The sequence below is a fragment of the Gouania willdenowi genome, chromosome 10 (genome assembly GCF_900634775.1).
Source record: "Gouania willdenowi chromosome 10, fGouWil2.1, whole genome shotgun sequence".
Classification (NCBI taxonomy): Eukaryota; Metazoa; Chordata; class Actinopteri; order Blenniiformes; family Gobiesocidae; genus Gouania; species Gouania willdenowi.
In genome coordinates, this window is record NC_041053.1 from 42610683 (window position 1) to 42617265 (window position 6583).

Sequence of the window (6583 nt, forward strand, 5' to 3'; positions counted from 1 at the left end):
GTGTGTGTTTAATAAGTCAGTGTGTGTGTTTAATAAGTCTGTGTGTGTGTTTAATAAGTCTGTGTGTGTTTAATAAGTCAGTGTGTGTGTTTAATAAGTCTGTGTGTGTTTAATAAGTCAGTGTGTGTGTTTAATAAGTCTGTGTGTTTAATAAGTCTGTGTGTGTTTAATAAGTCAGTGTGTGTGTTTAATATGTTTCTGTGTGTGTGTTTAATAAGTCAGTGTGTGTTTAATAAGTCAGTGTGTGTGTTTAATAAGTCAGTGTGTGTGTTTAATAAGTCTGTGTGTGTTTAATAAGTCTGTGTGTGTTTAATAAGTCAGTGTGTGTGTTTAATATGTTTCTGTGTGTGTGTTTAATAAGTCAGTGTGTGTGTTTAATAAGTCAGTGTGTGTGTTTAATAAGTCTGTGTGTGTTTAATAAGTCTGTGTGTGTTTAATAAGTCAGTGTGTGTGTTTAATAAGTCTGTGTGTGTTTAATAAGTCAGTGTGTGTGTTTAATAAGTCTGTGTGTGTTTAATAAGTCAGTGTGTGTTTAATAAGTCTGTGTGTGTTTAATAAGTCAGTGTGTGTTTAATAAGTCTGTGTGTGTGTGTTTAATAAGTCAGTGTGTGTGTTTAATAAGTCTGTGTGTGTTTAATAAGTCAGTGTGTGTGTTTAATAAGTCTGTGTGTGTTTAATAAGTCAGTGTGTGTGTTTAATAAGTCTGTGTGTGTTTAATAAGTCAGTGTGTGTTTAATAAGTCTGTGTGTGTGTTTAATAAGTCTGTGTGTGTGTTTAATAAGTCTGTGTGTGTTTAATAAGTCAGTGTGTGTGTTTAATAAGTCTGTGTGTGTTTAATAAGTCAGTGTGTGTTTAAAGTCTGTGTGTGTGTTTAATAAGTCTGTGTGTGTGTTTAATAAGTCTGTGTGTGTTTAATAAGTCAGTGTGTGTGTTTAATAAGTCTGTGTGTGTTTAATAAGTCTGTGTGTGTGTTTAATAAGTCAGTGTGTGTGTTTAATAAGTCTGTGTGTGTGTTTAATAAGTCTGTGTGTTTAATAAGTCAGTGTGTGTGTTTAATAAGTCTGTGGTGTGTTTTAATAAGTCAGTGTGTGTGTTTAATAAGTCTGTGTGTGTTTAATAAGTCAGTGTGTTGTTAATAAGTCTGTGTGTGTTTAATAAGTCAGTGTGTGTTTAATAGTGTGTGTGTGTTTAATAAGTCTGTGTGTGTTTAATAAGTCAGTGTGTGTGTTTATAAGTCTGTGTGTGTTTAATAAGTCTGTGTGTGTTTAATAAGTCTGTGTGTGTGTTTAATAAGTCAGTGTGTGTGTTTAATAAGTCAGTGTGTGTGTTTAATAAGTCAGTGTGTGTGTTTAATAAGTCAGTGTGTGTGTTTAATAAGTCAGTGTGTGTGTTTAATAAGTCTGTGTGTGTTTAATAAGTGTGTGTGTTTAATAAGTCAGGGTGTGTGTAATAAGTCTGTGTGTGTGTTAATAAGTCCGTGTGTGTGTGTAATAAGTCTGGTGTGTTTAATAAGTCTGTGTGTGTTATTGTGTGTGTGTGTTTAATAAGTCAGTGTGTGTGTGTTTAATAAGTCAGTGTGTGTGTTTAATAAGTCAGTGTGTGTGTTTAATAAGTCAGTGTGTGTGTTTAATAAGTCAGTGTGTGTGTTTAATAAGTCTGTGTGTGTTTACTAAGTCTGTGTGTGTTTAATAAGTCAGTGTGTGTTTAATAAGTCAGTGTGTGTTTAATAAGTCATGTGTGTGTTTAATAAGTCCGTGTGTGTGTTTTCTAATAAGTGTGTGTGTTTAATAAGTCTGTGTGTGTTTAATAGTCAGTGTGTGTGTTTAATAAGTCTGTGTGTTGTTTAATAGTCTGTGTGTTTAATAAGTCTGTGTGTGTTTAATAAGTCTGTGTGTGTGTTTAATAAGTCTGTGTGTGTTTAATAAGTCTGTGTGTGTTTAATAAGTCAGTGTGTGTGTTTAATAAGTCTGTGTGTGTGTTTAATAAGTCAGTGTGTGTGTTTAATAAGTCTGTGTGTGTTTAATAAGTCAGTGTGTGTGTTTAATAAGTCTGTGTGTGTTTAATAAGTCAGTGTGTGTGTTTAATAAGTGTGTGTGTGTTTAATAAGTCTGTGTGTGTGTTTAATAAGTGTGTGTGTTTAATAAGTCTGTGTGTGTGTTTAATAAGTCAGTGTGTGTTTAATAAGTCAGTGTGTGTGTTTAATAAGTCAGTGTGTGTGTTTAATAAGTCTGTGTGTGTTTAATAAGTCAGTGTGTGTGTTTAATAAGTCAGTGTGTGTGTTTAATAAGTCTGTGTGTGTTTAATAAGTCAGTGTGTGTGTTTAATAAGTCTGTGTGTGTTTAATAAGTCTGTGTGTGTTTAATAAGTCTGTGTGTGTTTAATAAGTCAGTGTGTGTTTAATAAGTCTGTGTGTGTGTTTAATAAGTCTGTGTGTGTTTAATAAGTCAGTGTGTGTGTTTAATAAGTGTGTGTGTTTAATAAGTCAGTGTGTGTGTTTAATAAGTCTGTGTGTGTTTAATAAGTCTGTGTGTGTTTAATAAGTCTGTGTGTGTGTTTAATAAGTCTGTGTGTGTTTAATAAGTCAGTGTGTGTTTAATAAGTCTGTGTGTGTTTAATAAGTCTGTGTGTGTGTTTAATAAGTCTGTGTGTGTTAATAAGTCTGTGTGTGTTTAATAAGTCTGTGTGTGTTTAATAAGTCTGTGTGTGTTTAATAAGTGTGTGTGTTTAATAAGCGTGTGTGTGTTTAATAAGTCTGTGTGTGTGTTTAATAAGTCTGTGTGTGTTTAATAAGTGTGTGTGTTTAATAAGTCTGTGTGTGTTTAATAAGCGTGTGTGTGTTTAATAAGCGTGTGTGTGTTTAATAAGTCTGTGTGTGTGTTTAATAAGTCTGTGTGTGTGTTTAATAAGTCAGTGTGTGTTTAATAATTCTGTGTGTGTTTAATAAGCGTGTGTGTGTTTAATAAGCGTGTGTGTGTTTAATAATTCTGTGTGTGTTTAATAAGCGTGTGTGTGTTTAATAAGTCTGTGTGTGTTTAATAAGCGTGTGTGTGTTTAATAATTCTGTGTGTGTTTAATAAGTCTGTGTGTGTGTTTAATAAGTCTGTGTGTGTGTTTAATAAGTCTGTGTGTGTTTAATAAGTCTGTGTGTGTTTAATAAGTCTGTGTGTGTGTTTAATAAGTCTGTGTGTGTGTTTAATAAGTCTGTGTGTGTTTAATAAGTCTGTGTGTGTTTAATAAGTCTGTGTGTTTAATAAGTCTGTGTGTGTGTTTAATAAGTCTGTGTGTTTAATAAGTCTGTGTGTGTGTTTAATAAGTCTGTGTGTGTTTAATAAGTCTGTGTGTTTAATAAGTCTGTGTGTGTGTTTAATAAGTCTGTGTGTTTAATAAGTCTGTGTGTGTTTACTAAGTCTGTGTGTGTGTTTAATAAGTCTGTGTGTGTTTAATAAGTCTGTGTGTGTGTTTAATAAGTCTACATGTTTATGTCTCTGTCCATTCACTCTTTTCATTATATTCATGTATTTTAAGGCTTTATTACATAATATCAGCTGTAGTCCAGGCCGCCGCCATCTTGGATTATGTCGTCACCAGTGAGTCATCACCACAGAGTTACACTATCACAGAATGAGTCAAATAACTGTAAAGAGGTTTAATATTAGTCTATTTTATTTATAAAGTGGTGTTTTTTGTGTCTTTAGACTCTAATTACATTTATGTCTATAATATGTTCTCTACAATATAAACAGGTTCATAATATAATTATTATTTATAGTTTCTGTTTCCACTGTATCAGAATAATAATAATAATTCTCAACAATAACTATTGATTAATTTGTCACATGACTGTTCCAGGGTTTGTTTTATTTAGTTTCACATCTACCTGTAGATCTATGTTTTTTACACTGATGACAACTTGTTTGTAGTTTTATTTCAGAAAGTTTCACTTTTACAGTTACAGTTGGAAACCTTTGTTAATTAAATATTCTAGTTATATTACAGTAACTAAATTAAACTATATCAACTAAGTTAATTAATAAAATAACCTTTTTCAAACTAAATAATGATCTTATTAAATCTGTGACGTGTTAAACCTGAACAACTGAAAGAATCAGAATCAATAATCATTATTTATTGGTAGAAATACTTTTAAACACTTGCTGTACATTCAGCTGACATAAAAATATTGTTTTCAAATATGTAGAATAATTGTGAATTTATCAGTAGTAGTTTTAATATTTTAGTTAATTTTTTACAGGAACCTTTTTTGTCCATCAAATGTATTTAAAATAAACTAAAATTAAAGAGAGATGTTATTTAACTGTTGAACCTTGTCATCATTTTATTTATTGTGGTCTTGAACACAACACTAGCTGACAGTAATTCAGGGGCATCTGATGTGGGGGGTTGTGAGCTTTTCTATTACAGAAAACAACGTGGGACCATACCTGTCAAGTTTTGGATTTGAAAATTAGGTAAATTTTCTGGTGCCCACTACGAGCTGTCCCAACCAAGCTCCAGTATTCCTTATATTTTAAGACGAGTGCACAAGAAATCTAAAATAGCCACTTATCAACCACTAAATATAATTATGTGATTAGATTCAGTTCCAGCCGTTTTTTGAGCATTTTGACTGATTTTAAAGACCCACAGAATATTTTCTACTATGACTATATAAAATCTGACACCAGATTCTGAAAGATTGAAGCCTCTACTGTCATCAAAAATGAAAACATTTGTTTCTGGCTCATTTCGTTCTTTTGTAATCAGCTGTTGAATAGAGCAAGTTTTACACAAATCTTCAGTTTCAGAGCAAAAAGCTGAGAAAAAAGCCTTTTTGTAAAAAAACATCAGTGACTTTAAAGCTATTTTTTTGCTTTAGTGACAACTCTAACATCTTAACATTGTTTCCTTATATAAAACAAAAAAACACTGAGACAGGGCTTTTGATGATAAAACTATTATTATTTATCTATCTGGGTCAGAGTTGAATGGATTTCTTACTGTATTTTGGCGTTTCTCCAACTTTCTCTCCCGTCAGTCTGTACACAGACGTAACTTCCTCTTCCTCCCGGACATACAGAGTGTCACTGCGTTCCCTGTTTTTTTATGGTTTTATCTCACAATCGCCACATTATCCATGAGTTCCACACTTGCTCTGGTCCAGTGTGCACTGCTGGGAACGTCAACTCTGTACGTAGCGCCAATTTCTGTCTCATAAACGCCTTTCCTCCTCTCCCTCTGAGCTCTGCGGAGCATGGATGATCTCTCATCCAAAGGTGCTGCTACCTCCTACATGTCACCTATTATTTTGCTATCTGGCTCCCCCCCTCCTCCTCCCAACACGCAGTGATGACCTGTTTAGCCCGGTTAGTTGATTTTTTTATCTCACGATCACAACATTATCAATAATCCACCTCCGCCAGGGTTTTTTTCTAGTAATCCCCGTGAAAAAATGCAAATGACGAGTCAATGGCACTGAGTGAGTTAACATTGAAATGCTGTAAACATTCCTACTAGGGCTGGTGATATGAACCAAAACTCATATCTCAATACATTTTCTCTAAATGGTGATTTATGATATAAATCTAAATAATTTTATTAAATAAAGTTTGACCAGAAAAACAATTCTGGGTTAAATTTGCTGATGCTAAATGTTACACAGAGACATTTATTAATAAACAGCTGATCAATATGTGACACTTATTAATCATCAAACTGAGCTTTACATGTTGTTCTGAGAAGTTAAAGCAGTGACTCATAAAACTAGTATTTTGATACATAAGATATAATATATATATGAAATATATAGTTTTCTATATCGCCAAAATAGAAAACTCGATACATCATGAATCTCGATATATCGCCCAGCCCTAATTACTAAATTATAAAACAGCCTAAATTAAAACACAAATGTGTTTATGAATCACGTGTTTATTTAATATACTTACAGTTTATAAACAAGTCAACACGTTGTATATTTACTGTTAATTTCACATTGTTTGTCTTTAAGTCAGACATTAACATTTTATTTATTATATATTATATTATAATTTCTCATACTCACTCATATGGTTCTCTGGTATTCACTAATGACTTATTAGACACATTTATTACAGACTTTACATTATTTAACACTTTATAAACAGTTTATATTTGTGGAGCTTGTGATTGGATGATTTTTCATGGTGACTTACGTGGTTCCTTCTGCTGTGGTAGACGTTAAAATATCAGTTATTAATCTAACAGAACGTGTAACTGTGTCACATCCTGATGGTCTTTATGAAGATAAACTCTATGTTATATTTTATAACGTATTTACACCAGAACGTCTTCATTTATCATCTCTGTTCTGAGATGTTTACAGGTTTGTTGCTGATGTCAGCACTAATATTACGAGGCTAGTGATGGCATTCAGTTTAGTAAGGCATCTTTTTAATAATTATTACATTAAAATACGGGATATTTACAGGAAAATACTAATACAGGAAGATGGCGGGAAAGAGGATAAAATACGGGAGTTTCTCGGCCAAAACGAGATACTTGACAGGTATGTGTACAGAAGTTGTTGACATTTTTGTCAATAATT